We start from the raw sequence: 19,909 nt of genomic DNA, 5'->3' as shown, positions 1-19,909 counted from the left end.
TTGGAGTCTATCCATCATTTACCTACATCCTCCCAGTTGAGTTATAATGCATCAAGCATTTACTCTGAACCGTCACACTAACTGCGATGTCATAATTCATCTTGTCTACCAATTGTCAAAAATTGTTCTTGGGTGACTGTGAAGCTCTGTGAAGGCAATTACACCATTTGGAGCCAGTGGAAGCCCAAGAGTTTCAAAAATCTTCAGGGAGACATTTTTAAATTAGAATCATCAAGAGAGCTTTGTCAAAATTTTCCTCCACCCAAAGGATTTGATATAACATTTAAGTGTAGTTGGAGAAAGATACCAGTTTGAATGAATTTTGACAAAGACTCCCTTGATAAATTCAATACTCCTCACTCATAATTATTAATATGATTTTGAATGTGTTCATAATGTGGGAGGATTGTTAATTCATTCTCTCTATATTTATTTTGAATCTCCTCTGTGTAAGACACTGTTCTAGGGGTTGAATATATAAGAATGAAGAGATTATACAAAGTCTTTGCTCTCATGAGGCTTATAAAGTAGTGCGGGGGAAAAAAAGCAAAGAAATAGATGTTAGGTGGTAATAGCGTTATTAAAAAAAGTAAAGGACAAGATGAAAGTGAGTGGCAGAGGGTTCTTTTTATAGGATGGTCAGGAAGAGTATCCTTGAGAGCTGGGACTTCATATTTGTAGGAAATTAGGGACCAAGCCACATAAATATCCCAGAAAAGGCATTCTAGGAGGAAAAACAACAAGCGTAAAATCCCAGACATGGTAACCTGCCCAAGCATGTTGGAGGAATAGCAATAACACCAGAGACTAGAGTTAAATTGTTGACAAGTGGGGTAGGTGACACACAGTGGCAATGAGAACCAGATCACATAGAGCTTTCAAGGAAGTAGGCTTTCCCTATGAGATGGTAAGCCACTGGAGAGTTTTAAGCAAGGAAAGAATATGATCTGATTTATGTTTTGAAAGTATTATTTGTGGCATAAATGAGGCAAGGGCAGAATCAGGGAGACCAGGTAGGAGGCTACTTCCACAAACCAGGGAAGAGAGGATATAGTCTTGGGCCAGGGCAGTAGCAGTAAAGTGGTGAGAAGTATTCTGGTTCTGCATTTATTTTAAGGTAAAGCTAACAGAATTTGCTGATATAATGGAGATTGGATGTGACAAAAGAGAAGAATTTTGCATGGACAAGTAGGTACATGAAGTTGCCATTTACTGTGATGGGCAAGACTGAGTGAGGAGTAGATTGTAGCAAAGATTGAATTGTATTGTGCATATGCTAAATTTGAGATTTATGACCTTGAATATTATATTTAAAGAGAAAATGTCGAACAGGAAACAGAAGTTCAGGAGACACATCTCAGTTGGAGATATAAAGTTGACTATTGCTAAGCATCAAATTTGTGGTTAAAGTCATGGGACTAAATGAGATCATCTAAGAATCTAGTGTAGATAGAGAAGATGTCTAAAGACTAACTCATATCCTAATATTTAGAAATCAGAATAGTGATGAAGGTACAGGAAAGGAAAATAAGAAGCAGCAGCCAGTGACATAAAGAAAAAATATAAAGGAGTATGATGTCCCAGAAATCAATCAGCAAAAAAGTTTTTAAAATATTGGAGTGATTAAGTATAGATACTAGATTAAGGGAGACATGGATTAAAAATTGACTATTAGATTTAGCCAATGGGGATGTCATTGGTGACCTTGATAACAACAATTCTAGGAGTTGCAGATAAAAATCTTAATTGGTGTAGATTCAAGAAAGAATGGAAAGAATGGAACTGGAAGAGTTTTACTACAAAAGGGAAAAGAGAATTAGAGAAGTAGGTGAAAGGAAATGAAGATAAAGGAGGTTCATTTTTAAGATATGAAATAATTCACATATATAAGTACTTATTAGACTATATATTTAATATAATTTATATTAATTATATATATATATAAAATAGATAAAGTAGAAGGGGAAAAGTATGATCCATGATCCATCAATGACTTTGAATAGGAGAGGGATCTGGATGAGTTGGCGAGTTGGCTTAGGTAGGAGAATAAAAGTTCCAACAAGGAAGTAAGGCAGAGAAAATCTGGGTGCAGATGCAAGTAGGCTGATGGGTTTGGTGGTGGAAGGATGCGGCAGCTCTTTACTGATGGCTTTATCTTCTCAATGAAATAAGAAACAAGAAATAAGATCATCAGGTGAAAGTTAGTAAGAAGGGATGTTGGAAATTGAGAATAGAGAGGTTATGAGGAAGTCGCCTCAATAAGTAGGAGAATATACTGACCAGAGAAGCGCAGTAGTATTTTGGGCTAGCACTGAGACTGAGAACTCATATGATTCTAGATCACAAATGTAAAGAGATACCAGGTAACATGATGTTTTTTTAATTTTTAAAAATTTTTTCCTCGAGATGTCCTCAACTGCTCAGTTCCAGTAGTGGGTAAGCAGAGAGTGGACTGAACCAGCCAAACCAATATGTCTGAGGGAGACATGGGCAGAGAGTTGAGGCATATGTTAGTTACGACAGTCTAAATTGCTGTAAAAAATAGATTCTTAATGTAATGGTTCAGTACAAAATAAATTTATTTCTCACACACATATCAGGTTAGTAGGTGTCTTTCCCCCATTAGGTGATTCAGGGACCCATCTTTCCCTTGTAGCTTTGCTATTCCCTAAGGCCTTGACTTAAAGGTTTTTTTAGAAAGCCTAGAAAAGGAGGATCAATTTTCAAAACATTCCGGCAGTGGTCACTCATTTCTACCAAGGAGAACTAATCACATGACCACGCCTACTTCAAGCATGCCTGGGGAAGGTAATTCCTGGCTGGATACCTGCTTTTCAGCTATACATTTATTACTGTGGAAGGGTAGAATAAGTTTTGGTGGACTTCTGATTGTCTCTGCCATACTGATTGTAATGATGGGTATGGAACTTAACTAGCTAAGGAGGAGAGGGGAATATGAAGGGTTATTGAACATAGTTAAATGGATTGAAGAAGCTGATGGTGGTGGAAGAATTGTTGAAGTTGGACTACTAGAGGTACTGACCCATAAAGATAGGAGGTGATGGTCAGTAAGTGGGATACTTGAAAGGCTGAAGAAAATAGTCAAAGCCAATTGACTGGTTAGCTACTAATCTGTATGACTCTCAAAGCCAGTGTTGAGTAAACCTAGAGTAACTCGACATCAGAGCAGATATCAATTCTGGTCCTCATTCTTCCACTGATAACGTGTGTTCTGGAACAAATTTCTTATTTTCCCTGAATTTTAATTTTCTCTTGTAAAATAGAAATAGTAAAATACCCCACTGGGTTATTGGAAAATTAAGTGAGAGTGTACAAATGATATGGACTATAAAATTTGTACTTTCTAATTGTTTAGTTTTTCATATTTCTAGCTGAATTTTAGGACACTGCTGAATTGCATGATTTTGGAATACTTATAAGCACTAGGGTGAAATAAGGGTTGTTTCTGACTTGTCACGCATCCTCCCTGACCTAAGAAAGAATACAAAATGATTTTTCAAAAAAACAAAAAAAGTCAGAATATTAACACAGTAAATGGACAGTATAGGTTGGGGTAGGATAGAATTATCCTTTTACAATGCAAAAACCCTGTCCCCTTTCTTGGAAAAGTGGAGGTCTGGATTCTCTCATTTGCGACATCTGGATTCTCTTCTCAGGTCTACTATACCAATAATATGTTCAAATAAAGGTTAAAATATTTTGTTATAATATCTTCTCCCCATTTGTCATTAAATAAAATTGGTAAGCTTATTCTAAATTAGAATTATTATTTTTCCAACTCATGATATAAGGGAAAGATAGGAGCCTAAATTTGAGCTATGGTAAGAAATAAAACTACCTAATACGTAATTATGTTCTCTCCACTTAGAGGAGGAAAAAAATAAATGAAAGGTATTTGAAATTTCTCCTTCCCTTTCCTTCTTCTCCATTATCCTCATGAGAAATTTTGTGTATCTCTGATAATAAAACAACAAAAGCAAAAACACCTGGAGAAGATTGGAAGATTGAGAGGCTATCAGATTTCCACTATACAAGAGAGGAAAATTTAAGGCAGAAGATAATAAAACTTGCAGAGGAGAAGTGAAGGGAGAAAGAGATTTAAAAGTCTATGAGGACTTGACAGGATTTCGATAAGAGATTTTAGAGGAGTTTTAGAAGATGTAAGAGAGATTTTGAGAATATATAAATACTGGTGGCCTGCTGCCTTAGTCATTTCAGGCTGCTGTACCAAAGTACCAGAGACTAGGAGGCTTATACATAAATTTATTTCTCACAGTTCTGGAAGCTGGAAGTCTGAGATCAGGGTGCCAGCATGATAGAGTCCTGCTGAGGGCCCTCTTCCAGGTTGCAGACTGCCTGCTGCTCATTGTATCTTCCACTGCATAGGGCAGAAATAGGAAGCAAGCTCTCCTTTGACTCTAATAAGGACACTAATCCTATTCATGAGGGCTCCATCCTCATGACCTCATCTAATCCTAATTACCTCCCAAAGGCCCGACCTCCTAAGACTATTACATTAGGGGGTAGGGTTACAACATATAAATTTTGGGGGGACACAAACATTTAGTCCATAACACCCTCATATTAGGGCAGTGATATGATGACTGTAGAAAGTGAAAGAAATGGCAGTGGAAATTGAGAATGGTGGATGGATGTGACATTTAGGAGAGAGAATTGGCATGGAAGTCCAGGATTTGGGGTCTGATTAGATTTGGGAAAGAGGGCACATGCTCTTTCCTCTGTCTGAAACGCTCTCACCATTCAACCCTTTTCCTCTAATCACCTTCATACTCAGTCTTCAGATTTAAACTCAGTCATCACTTCCTCAGGAAATCCTTCCCAGGTAACATACTCTTAAATGCAGTCACAGAATCCCATTGATGTCCTTCTCAGGACCAGCTATTACCTTTATTTCATTAAAATATATCTCTCCCATTAGACTGTAAGCTTTCTGAGAACAGGGACGGTTTTTATTCTGCTCGATGCCTCACACACTGCTTGGTATACAGTGCACAGTCAATAAAAAATTTTTATTAGTCAGAAATTAATGATTAGGAAGTCTCAAGGACATCTTGGTGTGTTCTTGGTAAGATATGGGTATGGCAGCTAGTTGGATAGTATTGTCATTCACTAGGATAGAGCAGGAGCAGATATAGGAGGCGCGAGAAAGCACTTAATTTCACTATTTCTGGTGTTGTTTAAGATGTTGAGTCCGCTCTTGGCTATTGTAGAGGTTGTGCTTTAAATGTCAAGATAAATTCATTCAGTTGCAGCAGGATCTAGAAAAAAGACTGAAAAGGAGTGAATAGACAGAGAGGGAGAAGGCAAGTCAGAAGAGGACGTTTTCACAGAAGGTAAAACTGACAAGGCAGCAGAAAACTTAACTGACATTCCGGCACTCATGGAAGGAGCTGGAGACCAGGCAGCTTGGATCTTGTAGCTTCTTAACACTCAGTCTGTTACTTGGCTGCATAGCAATGTTAAGGCTTAATCAGAGGTTCTAACACATGGAGAAATTACTTCTCCTGTTTTTATCCATATTTATGAGAATCTGCACCTTATAATTTTGCCAGATATGAAGTTGCCAGAGGCCTTAGCGACCAATCATTTAAATGGATATTTGAGCCAAATGAAACCTTGAAAAATCTAGACTATACAAAATGTTACCTTAGAATATTTTTGCATACATTATTGGAAGAAGTGATTTTAGGTTAGTTTGTGTAACTTACCAGTGCAATACAACGCAATTTGTTAGGTTGAAAACCAATGGTATTTTTCCATCAAAAACCTGTAAATGACAAAATAATGATTTAGATAATATATTTGTTAAATTGATGTAGCTAATCTATTTGTTTTATTTTTCCTAAAGTTTTGAGAACGATCTCTCTCTCTTTTTTAATTGAGATATAACTGACATGAAACATTGTGTAAGTTTAAGGTGTATCTCTCTTTTTAAACCAACTGAAAAATATCTCTTTGCTCTTTATTTCTCGTACAGCATTTGAGAAGTTAATCAGAGACAAAGCTGGCCAGGAAGGGATATCTTTAGAAACTAACATTTACACGGCACTTTTCATTCGAAGAGCCATTTAAGAACATAAATTAGTCTTTACAAGACCGCTGAGAAGTAGTTAATGATAGGAAGGATGATCATTACTCCCATATTACAGATGAGTAAAACTACCCTGCAAGTTTAGCGACCAAATTAAAATTATTACTCATGTGGCAAATCATTTATGACTATCCTCATTTGATATTTCATGCTTCAAGTTTTTTTAATGTGTAATCATCTCTTGGATGAACAACCGTATGTCTCTCAGGTCTTTAAGAGAATAAATACTGATGTAATAAGACAAGGCACACAGAGTTTGGTCAGTACATGGTGGAATATCATTACCCTCTACTGCACACACAGCGGGAGAGAAAGCTTATACATCACTGACACACTTCATCACTTCCCATACAGACATCATATTCAATTAAGCAGAGAGCTCTCTGTCAACAAACTTGACATGCTCACCTAGGGAATGTCACAGCCTCCCCCAAAATCAATATTCCAGTTATGATGGACTGACAGCTTCGCAGATGAATGAATGTCCCTTGATTTTTACCTACTTTTGCTGCATAACAGAGAAAAGTGCTCAAAGCACGAGCAAACAAACTTAATTAAGCTTAAGGGATACGGCTGAGTAACGTAAATCCGGAGCAAACAAAGTCGTGGAGCATTAAAGAACAGCTTAACGAAATTCTGATCAACAGGAAAAAAATGAAGAGCTGCTTCACCTGATTCAATAAATTTGGTTCTTGGTGATTTAGGAAGGCAGATGTTCACTTGTAAGTGGTTACTTTTGAGAAGTAATTTCCTAGACTCTTTAGACTGATGCATATCTTGAGAATTTCTATACCTTCTAATATATTTGACAAATTGCTGATAGTTTCCCCTTTCTTCTTTGATCTGTAAAATGATTAATAGCAGTCTTCAGAAATGGAAGGAAGAAAACATTTTAAAACTAGTGGAAAAGCACGAACTCCAGGGTTATCAGAAAACACAAGCGTCCAGCCTCTGAAGTTTTGACAGATGTCATTCTCTGAGACAACTTTTCTTATGTGGGAAGGTATTTCTTCTACAGAGTTGGCTTCATCTAACTCACCTTCTTGCTGATCCGTTGTTCTATTCTCTGACTTTTCATTTTAGACTCTTATCTTCTCGAGGATATCACATTAACCATTTCTTTGGGTTAAGATATCCACGAGCTAAATTAACTGGCAAAGGTTAAGACATCCATGAACTAATTTAAATTACAAATGATATCATTAATTTAGAGCTTAGTGCAAGTTGACACATGAGTCAGCCGGGAAGGCCCTCCTGAACAGGGTGTGTGACAAGAAAATTTTACTGGGACAGAGAAAAGACTAGGAAAGTGAACTATGACACATAAGGTCCAGAGGATGTTGATTTTTTCAGTTCAGAAATTGCGGTGTCTCTAATTTTAGATTACAGAGCTGACTTTATGGGGAAAAAAATGGAGCGAGAGAGAGAGAAACTTAAAGATCCATTTCTACAACAGAACACAGTTCTATGCATTAGAAAAAATGTAAATAATAAACAATAAAATTGTGTTCACATTCAACTACAAATATACACTTTCCCTCCTTTGAATGACTTCACTTTTTAGAAGGGAAATATAGGATAGACATTGACCTTTAACATTAGCATATAAATTGGAAAGAAAAAACTGGGAAAACCCAGAAAAAAACTCAGATGTCCATCAACTTCAGTTCCTCTAATATAACTCAAAGTCAGGAAGTTATTAAAAAAAAAAAAGAAAGCAGTGAGTTGTCTAAATAATGTTACAAAAGTTCATGCTGAATGACATGTATTCATCTATAAACATTCTCTTGTTTTTCACTCAGATATAGTTTTATGAAATGTGGTTAAAGTTTTCCAAGCCAGTATTGATAGAAATAGAAAACTGAAGGGAAAAGCATAATAGGAATTCTGATTTTAAGGATATTTTAATGATGACTCTATGTTACCAATAAAAGCTTAAACCCTTCCTCCATATATTTTTTTCTATTATTCTCTCCTTTTCTTCCTTCATTGATTTAATAAATATTGTATGCCTATAATATACTAGGCACAGTGCTGGGCACTGAGGTTATATGCATTTTGGTATACAGGAGCAGGGCAGTTTTATAGGTTAGAATTTAGGCAGATTTCTATTTTAAAAGACTAGAACGAATCTTTTTGGTATTTTGTATTTTCACTTATTACTAGCTTTGGATATTTGGACAAATTATTCAACATTTTTTATGCTAACTTTTTTCCTCCGTAAATGAGGAAATTCTTAAGCACGTGGTCAGTGCCTGGCACTTAAAAGGCATGTGACACGGATTAGCATCATTTAGTATCAAAGGCAAAAATATCAGCCATTCAGAAAATGTACCTACTTAAAACCAGTTTACCCCCGAAGGTTTTGCATACCTAAATTTTATTATTTTTTTGTCTATCCCCAGTTTATTTCTGTGGTCTTTCCTTATTGAGAGGGGTTTCAAATACAAGGCATTCTAAAACTCAAAGTTAAATGAGGAGTTCAAATAAAAGTTGTGTTTCAGGGTGTTTGAACGTCTGGACAATCTAACCTCTTCTACCATGTGATGAATTCAGTATATAGTTTCTCAAATTCTCTATTTTCTATTATCTTTAGAAAGAACCTTTAGAATTTCTAGCTTTCATTCAGATGTTAGCTGTTTATTCTAATTCTGATTTTTTCCTTTTTCCTTAGAAAAGAAAGCAGCAACATATACATTAACTTTCACCATAAAAATATTGATTTGGATTCTTTATGATACATATTGTTGCTTCTAGAATCATTACATTCACTCAATAATTCCCAGAAGCAAATTTTCCTACCTTTTTAGAAACATAGTGAGCCATCCACAATGTCACCCAGCTCTGTAATTGTAATTATGGTTAAAATATTCATGGCTTTAAACCAGTTAGATACATTTGAAGAGAAATAAACATAAACATGGCACAGCATCAGCGCAATGCCCTGTCTCCTGAGTGCTGCCAAACATCTGTGTTGGAAAGAAAGAAGCAAATGCAGGAGCAGGCCCTGGTTTCTCCATCTCTGCACGTGCGTTCTGAGATGACACACCAGGGTGTACACAAACAGATAACAAGTGAATGTTGTGATCAGCACGACTCATTACCCAAATCTCATGAGGATTCCCGTTGGTAGTTTTGTTGTCCATTTGTGCCTCACTAGTTCTACGGTCCTGGACAGAAAACAAACTCAAGTCAGAGTAAAAGATAATAATATTAGTTCATTTCCAGGTATTTGAATGAAAATTCTCAGGCTGGTTATGGTTAAAATTCCCTGAAATAGTGAAAGATTGATATCAATCACATTTGTAATGGAGCCCACTTCTTTGCTACTTCTAGCTACATAGCATAGTGCCTCCAAATATCTTCCCCCAATGGCAGCAGTTTGCATACCATGGATTCGAGTTACACAAAGCATCGCAGTTAGGTGCTCCGTAAATGTGTGCTGATTGTGTGATGGGGAGAATGAGTGTATTCACCAAGTCACACTCCTGGGATTGGGGTGAATCAATTTGAACTTAATGCCCTTCACAGTCAGTTAGACAAAAACATTTATTAATTTACATGATAAGTGCTAGGATACAAGGAGGAGCAAAAATCAACAGATTTCTGCCTGATGTACCTGAGAATCTAGGAAAGAAAATTTTAATAATGTAATCAAAAACAACAACTTTGAGTAAGTGCTCAGAAATGAGAGGTGTTAGTACTAGTTAACTGGGCAGAGAAGAGAGGGAAGAACAGTTTATATTGAGGAATCAACCCTTGCAAAGGTCTTGTGATAAAGGAATTAGAGAAGGCTTGTATGACTGCAGTGGAGAGACTGAAGCAGGAATGTAACTCAAAATGAGGCTGGGGAAATAGTTAGGAACCCAACTATGTATGTATGATATTTTGTTGTGAGAGCAATAGGAAATCATGAAGGACACATCACTGTGGCTGTGGGGTATGAAGAACAGAAATGATTAGGAGTCAAGTGTTGATGAAGACTAACAAGTCTATGGTAAGGAATTTGGCCTCACCCAAAGAGAGGTCTGGCCTTTGTCCCTGGCTCCTGTCAGATAACCTCTAGACTCTTAGAATTTCCTGAGTGATAGGAGTGTCTTTGTTGTTTACAGTGGGCCCCGTGGATGATATCTGATAGTTTATGCTATTGTTGTGACCTGTGTTGGGCTCCTTGGGCATGTAATATCAGACTGACCTCCAGAGAGGAGTGAGATTGAGTTCAACACCATGGGCAATTAATCAATCAATCATGCCTACATAATCAAGCCCCAATAAAAACTCTGGACACCAAAGTTTGGGTAAGCTTCCTGGGTTGTCAATACTCTGCATATTGTCACACACTGATACTGAGACGATAACATATTCTGAGGAGACTCTGGGACTCTGCCCTACGTGTCTCTTCCTTTGGCTGACTTTCTGTATCCTTTGCCTGTAATAAACATAACTGAATATAATAGGTTTCCATGAGTTCTGTGAATTTTTCTAGTGAATTATCAAACCTGAGAATGGTTTTGGGAAACCCTCCCTGATGGTTAATTTTATGTGTCAATGTGGCTGGGCCAGAGTGCCCAGATATTTAGTCAAACATTATTCTGGATGTTTCTGTGAAGGTGTTTTTTTGGATGAGATTAACATTTAAATCAGTGGATTTTGAGTAAAGAAGATTACTCTCCTGTATGTGGGTGGGCTTCATTCAATGAGTTGAAGGTCTTAATAGAACAAAGACTGACCTCCCGTGAGGAAAAAGGAATTCTGCCAATAGACTGCTTTTGAACTTCAACTGCAACTCTTCCCTGGCTCTCCAGCCTGCTGGCCTACCTTATAGATTTTGGACTTACCAGGCTTCCACAATCACATAAGTCAATTCCTCAAATCTCTCTCTCTCTCTCTCTCTCTCTCTCTCTCTATATATATATATATACATCCTATTAATTCTGTTTCCCTGGAAAACTCTGATTAATACACCCTCCAAAGTTGCAGTTGGTGTCAGAAGTGAGGATGGTCTTATGTGGATTCTTCCTTCTAACTTTGTAGTTGGACCCTAACTTCTTGAAATAGGGGTCAGAAGTCTTGGGAAGACTTGAAGTTCTGGAGCATTTAACCTTGTGGCTTGGCTAACTCTGGGTAACAAGTTAAAAGGAATTCCTATAGTCCTAGAGAAGATATGGTTTTGGAAATAGGTGGATTTGAGACATATTTGTTAAATAAAATCAACAGGAATTAGTGAGGGGGGTGAAGGAGGACAAATGTAATGTTGACTAGACAGTGTACAAATGTTCTCATAGGATCATTAGGAGAGTATACTAGTGTGCAAGGAATAAAATCTGTTTGATAGAGTATGAAAATTGTTTATATGTTGGCCACATAGGGATCTTTGTAAGAAACCAATCTTTTTGGTGGAGAAATTACTTTGACATCAAGAATATATGGTGAGAACAAATTAAAGCCAACAGTTAAATCCCTTGTCATCTCCCCATTGTGTTGTTCCTCCCATTCTCCCCAGAAAGCTAGAGGATCAGCTCACTCCAGCTGATTCAGGATGAGCCAATTGTCATGAGAAAAGACTTTACACTTTTAGGCAGTTCCAAAAGGTGCCGGCTAGAAGAAAACCACCAAAGATAAGCAATTGGTCTGTAAAATTTGTGAGACATTTGAAAGAACAAACACTGACATTTGCATTTTCCTCAGGGAGACCAAAAGCAGAGATGTAAAAGAGTAAGGATTGTGGAGAGTAGGGGGAGAAATGATAGAGATAAAAAACTTGGGAGGTTCATGTAAAACATCTTCTGAGGGTGTAGGGACCACCCCTTACCTTCCTCCCCCTATTGCCTAATTGAGGAGGCTTTTGCCGAGCGTGGTTGGTAGACCAGACACATGCCCTGATTCTCCACTTCACTAATCCTTGTCCCTCTCATTAGAATCCCCAGACCTGCGATTTTGCTTAGTGTACCAACCATCGATATTCTTGAGTAGAGAATTGATTAAATCCTCCTTGAGGTACTCAGAGCACTTTCTGGCAATATTTGGGATAAGTGGAGCAGTGATGGTCCCTTCTTCCTCCAGCAAAAGTAGGCTCTGGTAGCATCATTTTTGTGGGTTTTGTGTCACGGAGCATCTTCCTTTGTGGAACATCCTAACTAGAGAAATAGTATGGTAAGTTATTCAAATCCTGCTCTTCTCACAAATTCTGAATGTGTGGTGATACATTCTGTGAGTCAAGAAAAGTATAGGCCTACTGTATTCATTACAAGTGCTTTTTTCATGTTTCAATTTAGACTTACTTTTAGTCTATCAAGTCCTTTGATGATAAAACATAATAAGAGGGTTCTGATTTTACTGCAGTCAGACAAGAAGCTATTGCCTCCTTGAGTTGATATACTCACTCATTTTTCAGATAAAGGAGAGGGGAGGGGTGTCAAGACATACACAGTTCCAGGTGGGGACAGAGTGACTCTTTATTAGTAATAATGTGGAAAGGGTTCTGAAATGAGAGTCAAGAGGCTGAGTTCTAATAGTATTTGTTAACGCCTTCCAACAATAGTACTAGTAACCAGTGAGATAATTCAACTACAGAAAATTCCATAGCTTGACCTCCAGTCACAGGCCATGATGCTTGATACAGACATGTCTGACCCCCTCTCCAAAGGATTCAGAACATTCCCACATAATAGGCTCACCTTTATTTCATACTGGAAAATGGATGAAACAAAATGATTTCAGTGAGTAAATCAAATCTAAATAATGGTAAATGTATAGTCCTTGTTCTAAATAACCCGAATGATGGGAGGAGGTTTCATGAAAGTTAGGTTTGTGAAATATTTCTGAAGCACAAATTCTAATCATGCATGTATTAAGCAAATTTGTTTATGGCAAAAGTTGAATACTTAGAGCCTTTTAAATGTATCTGAATTCAGTGATAAAACATTGCACATGCTGTAGTATTTTAAATTGTTTGCCTGTTGAAGATTACGTAGGCTATACTGTTTATACTGTTTAATGTGTATTTCCAAAGTCTCACAAACACTTGTAATAAATAGATTCCCTGGGCTTGTAAAACTCTATTTATCGCATATTGCATTAACGCAGCACATATATTTCTGGGCTTATTGTGGAAAATGATGGAGCCTTGGCTGCCTACTGTAAATACCAAATGATGTTTGAAACTATCTTTGTCCTTATTTTTAAAGTAGATTTCCGATGAGAAAACACTAAAACAAGACACCTGCTTCTTTAAACTTAGTATGTTACATGTGAAAATAAGGGGTCAATTGTCATTTCAGCATGGAGATTAAGTGTTGTTTGATTATCTTAAGGACTGTTCAAAGAAAGAAATACCTTTTTTGCACCATTTTGGGAGTCTGGTAACTTAATAGCTTAAAAGTATTGTATGCTCTGCAGAAATGGAAACGTTCACTCAGGTAACCTTAGGAACGTGTAATTGAGAACATTTTTACACTCGTTTAAGCTTTTTAGAATTCAAAATATGCCTATATAAGTCAATTATTTAAGCTGCTCTAAGGCTAGCTTTCCTGCAATATGAAAATATTAAGGTGACATTGTCATTGAACCAAAAACTTAAATTTGATCACTGTGAATTTGTCAGGTTTGGAAGGAATGAGAGGGGATGATAGTAACCACGACTGTAAGGTATTCTAAAGACAGGAGTCTCTCTTGCTCTTTCAATATGCGCCATGATCTCTGCCTGCACAGGCTGGCAACCAACTGGTATCAGGGGATTGGCTCATTATATGAAAATAAACCTAACCCATCTAAGCTAGCTTGTACTTTATGAAACTGGGGCATGCAGTATTCGTATATTAATATTCACCAAGCAGAACAGGGGGAAATCTCAAAGCATATGTATTAACTTCAAACTTTGAAGGTATTAGCAAATATAGTCAACAATTCTGCCTCTTCCTTCCTTTACAAAAGCATTTAGTAAGCTGAAGAGCACTAAATAAATGTTAGTTACTGCTATTTATAGATCTTAAATTCTAGAATGTTGCCACATCACAAATTTCTCATAGATACCCTGTGAGGTAGTTGTAAGGTTAGCACACGCTAACCTAATACCTTCATCGAGTAGATGAAGAAATAAGCCCAGAGAGCTAATGAAGTTCACACCGTAAATCAGTAGGAAGTGAGATTAGGATCAGGCTTTCTGACTCTTATTTTGGAACTATTTTTGTATTGTCACTACTATCGATTGTTTGAAATATTAATTCTTGAGCTAAATCTCTGCTCTTATTATGAAAAGCTACCTCGAAGCAATATATTCCTACTTGTCTGTATATGACGATAATAATGACAAAAGTGCCGATGATATTTTGAAGTCATACCATGTCTCAATTCAGTAAACCCAGGCAGACAAAGAAAAACCCACTAGAATGGGTTTTGCTGACTTTGCAACCACAATAAAAGTTCGAGTTGAGCCTAAAAGGTATCAAAGCTGTGGAAAGAGAAAGAGTAGAATTGGGAGGTGTTGTCAGTACTGGTAGTGACCCTGAGAGTTTGAAAGTAAGGAAACATGGTGGTTGCCTTTTCTTGCAGAGCCTTCTGTTTTGTTCAACTCACTTTTGCTGTTATCATATAGGCAGCCTCTTCCTAAAGGAAGGAGGCAACTGACCGGAGATGAATAATTAATTTAAGATAATCATGATAATTTCATTTCTCTTTGCCAGTGATTGGATTAGTGGTGGCCATGTGACCCAGATATAGCCAATAAGATACAGAGAGAAGTCTTCTGGGAAAAATTACCATATCAGCAAAAGAGAGAAAAGTAGGAAGAGAAAGCTCCCTGACCTTCTTCTTCTTGGTTTTGAACTTACTTGTGTAACAATGTGATATTTGAAATGCGGTAGCCTTCTTTCATCAAGAGAGAAAATCAGGAGGTTCTTGAAGAAATTTAGTGCCCCAGCATCATTAAGCTGTTGAACCAACTCTGAAATTTCTATTATCGGATTTTTTTTTTTTATGACACAATTGCATTTTGCTTAAGCCACTTTTAGTCAGGCAATTTATTACTTATAGCCAAAAGCGCCGTAATGGACCCTGGTTCCCATTAGTCTCCTTTTGCCGTCAGGCCCATTCTCTGCCCTTCTCTGTCTTGCTGTGTGCCCTGGAAGGCTGACTCCTATGGACTGCATCACCTGGACCTCTTTGCTCTCTGGTTTCTGGTTGGCATGAGCTAATGAAAGACTCCTGTAGACCAGAGGATTTTTTCCTACAACTGTGTCCCTGCTTCAATGTGGTTCTGGCCATGCTCTGCCCCCTAAGATGGTGGCTTCAGTCTGGTAGCCTTCATTTCATGGCTGCTGCTCTCAACTAGGCTTAGTGACTCCATTTTCTCCTCTTTCTCCCTCAGGTCGAAGGGGAAGCTATCAGCTTCTTGCTATTGCTTCCTCCTGGGTTCCTCACCATCTTGTGGATTCCTTTAGCTTTACCCATACCTCTGTAGATAGTTCCTTCATTAAAACTTCTCAGCTGAGGCTGTTGACTGTTTTCTACTGACCTTGACTGATACATACATTTTCTAGAGACTTTTAAAAATGAATCAGAGCAGAGACACCCTCCACCCTTTTTGTTTAAAGAGTAGGATAATTCTACGCCAACACAAGTTGTTAATAATTAGGGTGGAAGTCTTATCCTGTGTATTAGTTTGCTAGGACTGCTGTAACAAAGTAACACAAATTAGATGGCTTAAACAACATACATTTGTTGTCTGACAGTTCTGGAGGCTAAAAGTCCAAGATCAAGGTGTTGTCAGGGTTTGTTCCTTCTGATAGCTGTGAAGGAGGATCATTTCTACACCTCTTTCCTAGCTTTTGGTGATTTTCTGGCAATCTTTGGTGTTCCTTGGCTTCTGCTGCATCACCACAATCTCTGCCTTCATCTTCATACAGCATTCTCCCTGTGTGCCTGTGTCCAAATTTCCCCCTCTTATGAGAAATCAGTCATATTGAATTGGAGTCCCACCCTACCTCAATATGACCTCAATTTAACTAAATACATCTACAATGACCCCCTTTCTAAATAAGGTCATATTCTGAGGTGCTGGGGGTTAAGACTTCAACATATGAATTTTGGGAGGACACAATTTGATCCGTAGCAACCTGTCTAAAGAAATCAGTATAGGCTAGTTGTTCTGTCATGGAACAGAAAAAAGATTTAGAAAAGCCTGTCGAACACTTGCTATGGTTGATGATACCTTTGACCAGGGATATAAACTCTCCACATAAACTTTCTAGTCTGAGTAGTAGATATACCACCATCTTGGAAATAGTTATCTCACATAACTTTAACTGTACTCACAGAGAAACATTCTGACTATAATTTACCTGCCCACTTTAAAGTTTAAACATTTATTGAGCATTTAAGACACCGTTCAAATACTTTACATGTTTTCTTAAGTTTAATCTTTACAATAGTTTATAAGTTACTATTAGCATCATCATTTTTCAGATAAGTAACTAAGGCTTTGGATCAAATCACTTGACCAAGGTATCCCAGCTTGATCAAGCCAGAATGGTGGAGCAAGAATTAAAATCTAAGACCTCACACTCCAGAATGGGCATCCTAACTACTATACTGTATTTGACCACAGCAAGAGAAGGTGATAGCTAAGGATCATAGTGTCAGGTCATCTTGGCTTTCCAATTTTTAACTTCGTTTAAATTATGAAACTGGAAATCTCATGGGCACATCAGTTTCAGTAGTTTATTAAATGGTAGGCTATCCTGACTTGTGTCTTATGCTATCAACTCTAGTTTCCAATACTTAAGTCTGTGGCCCCATCTCTGCTCATTTTCTTTCAACTTTCACAAGAGCTAATAGTCAGTGCAGTTACTCTGAAACAGATTTAGCTAAAAAAATACTCTTATCCATTCTAAATATAATTTTTCTATGCTTCCTTTTTTTTGTAAAAAAAACACTTTTTATGTGATGAATATCGAGAGGTTATTCCTCAAAATCACTCACACCCAACTATGTAGGAAAAGATAACTGTCTAGAGGGAAACTGAAGAGAAGCTGTGTAAGACTGCAGTTGGAATTAGGATGTTTGATCTTTGGCACTGCCCAAGGAAAAAATGTTGTAAAGAACATCGTTCTCCTTGATTCACTGGGAAATAAACAGGCAACAAAAAGGAATACATTGTAAAGCAGATGGAGTTGGAGGGTTGAAATATTAGCATAGCTCCAGAAATCAGACATTTCAACCTAAATTGTTTTTCATTTCACAGATTACTTACTAATGGATGTAATCCCCTACACTTAGTCACAGAAAAATTGCCTTATTGGACCAGATAAACTTCCCAGGTAAATCTTGTTATCTTTAAGGATGATTACATGCCTGTGGTCAGAGTGGGTGTGTTTTTGCTTCTGTTTTACCATTTATAATGTAGTTTAAAAGCTTTGATTACATTTCAAGCCAATATTCTTTTCTTCCATCCCTCGATAATTGGGCTTCAGAGATTTGAGCTTCAAGTCAGTCTATATACATAGTCATAAATGCAAATTTTATGGGCATCAAATAAAACAAGAAGTTTTGGATTCTCAGTATTATGGAGAAGTGAGATGAGTGTCCATTATGTGCCAGTCAATCTCACATAGATGAATTCTCTTAATTTCCTCAGCAATATTTTGAAATAGGTATGCTTACATTTATCAAATTTATGAGGATACTGGCATTCAGAAATATTAAGTTTTCCAAAGTCTCATAGGTACGAAATGGAAAAGCTGGGAATATATATATCTAAGTCTTAATCATAAACTCTTTATGGGATAGCATACTCCCTTATATAGCAACTTAAATTACTTATTAGATATAGTATAACACAAAATTTACAAAGGGCATGTTTCACAGTGATTGATCCAACCTATTTATGTAAGTATGTTCCCTTCTTTCTCTCCCTCCCTCCTTCTTTCCTTCCCTCTCTCCTTCCTTCTCTCTTTACTTCCAACATATTGATTGTGCACCACAATGAACTGGATAATGTTTCAGTGTAATGGAATGTGTGTTCATGAACCTATAATTCTTAGGGGATGACTGTTGACTCAGGGGGTCCTAGGCTTCAGAGATCAGAGTCCTGGGACTATTTAGTGGATGAGCTAGGAAATCACATCCTCATAGCCCAGTAAGAGGACCTGATGGAAGAAAAGGAAAGTTCAGAGAATGGCACACAGCCTAGCCACTGCTAAATAGAGTGACATGCCAGTCCTCCTTTTCATATGGAAATTTTATTACACTAATTTTAGCTAACAGAGCAAACTTAAGGCCTAAATATGAAGTAACATTGACATCTTAATCTGTGCTACTTGGTCAAGAAATCAGACTGGGAATGACAGAGATTGAATTTGGAGATATGGCTGCTGGGTAGTCCGTTGCCCCACACCTCTGGAGTCAGATTTAACACATTTTTGACATATGAATGCTAAACAGAAATCAATTTCCATGGGTTTCTTATATGCTTATGATATACTTTTAATTAATTATGATTCTTTACTTTTGTTCATTCATTCCTTTATCTACAAACCATATATAGATTAAGGTTTCACATTTTTTTCCCAGCCCAGTGGCAGGCTCTGGAGCTAGAGGAGAGAAAAATACAGGAAAGTTCTGTTTTTCTGAATTCTGTTCAAAATGTGGCCAGAGTATGCTTGCTGTACTTTCAAATTCTTGATTCAGTTTTCACCAACAAGCATACCTATGGGTATTATCAGAATACAACTGTCAATGTATTTAATGGAAGTCAACATTTTAACATGTTTTTCATTTCCTGGAATTTAGTATTGAATTATTTCGTCTATGCAATAAATTACATAATGATATAGTACATGTGATTAAAAAAATACACAAGGGTCTACCATTCAGATTTAAGTATTGGACCAAAAAGCTTTTTATGAGAAAGTCCCAAGACACTGCTTAAAAAAACATTGAGAAGAATCTGAGATGAGTTGATTGCCATCTTGGGACAAAGCAGTGCTGAACCTTGTCAAGATTCAAGCCCATCCAACTACCCTTCAGCTCTTCACTTTTAGAACATGATTTTGCATTCAACACAATCTCTTGACGTTTGAAGCTCTGTCAAACCAAACAGATCTGTTTTAAACACATGTTTTGAAAAGCCTCACAGACTCTGTTTGCACATACAGTATATTTTTTAAATAATATAACCTTGAAGCAGCACTGAGCTATTATTTTCATAAAAAGAAAACTAGAAACTAGTGAAGCTTACATATTTGCTGTCTTCACAGGAAAAAGAAATGCACTTCTTGCCTTATTTTCACACTGTAACAGAGTTCTGCCATTTTGAGGCTGTAAGCACAATTTCTTTTTTTTTTTTTTTTTGGCAAATAATTGAGAGCCAAGATATGGGTTTGCTTTATTTCTTCCTAAACCTAAGAGCTTTTTCAACCGTAAAGTAAATGTTTTCTCAAAAAATTGAAACTCTGGAACACACATTTTGCCTATTCTTTGCAGCCCAGAGTTCCAATGAATATTACTGGTAGCGGATAAACTCAAAGACTGGTAACAACACGGCCTACTACAAAATTTGATTGTGCTTAAGTGGCACAGTGTGGACAATAGGGGAAAAATCATTCTTTCATGATTTTCTCTTTGTTAGGGCATGATCCTGTCTACATTTGTGTCTTATTCTTACTCTTTATAGGATAGCATACTATCTTGTATATTAATTTAAGTTTCTTATCAGGTACATTATAACACATTATTTACAAAAAGTGTTTTGCAGTGATTAATCCAACCAATTTATATAAG

At 37.0% G+C, this 19,909-nt stretch overlaps 1 long non-coding RNA gene across 1 annotated transcript in view; it reads left to right on the top strand.

Moving 5' to 3' along the window:
- Nucleotides 1-19,909, top strand: part of LOC147916422 (uncharacterized) — a 43,972-nt gene that overhangs the window by 5,244 nt on the left and 18,819 nt on the right. The window contains exon 2 of the long non-coding RNA XR_015552985.1: nt 17,373-17,448. This is a non-coding gene — a long non-coding RNA (uncharacterized LOC147916422). The remainder of the gene's footprint in view (nt 1-17,372; nt 17,449-19,909) is intronic.

Source organism: Ceratotherium simum, chromosome 8 (assembly GCF_057802395.1).
Source record: "Ceratotherium simum simum isolate JZ-2026a chromosome 8, ASM5780239v1, whole genome shotgun sequence".
Taxonomy (NCBI): domain Eukaryota; kingdom Metazoa; phylum Chordata; class Mammalia; order Perissodactyla; family Rhinocerotidae; genus Ceratotherium; species Ceratotherium simum.
Note: the sequence above shows the minus strand (reverse complement) of the source record. Positions and strands in the feature narration are given on the sequence as shown.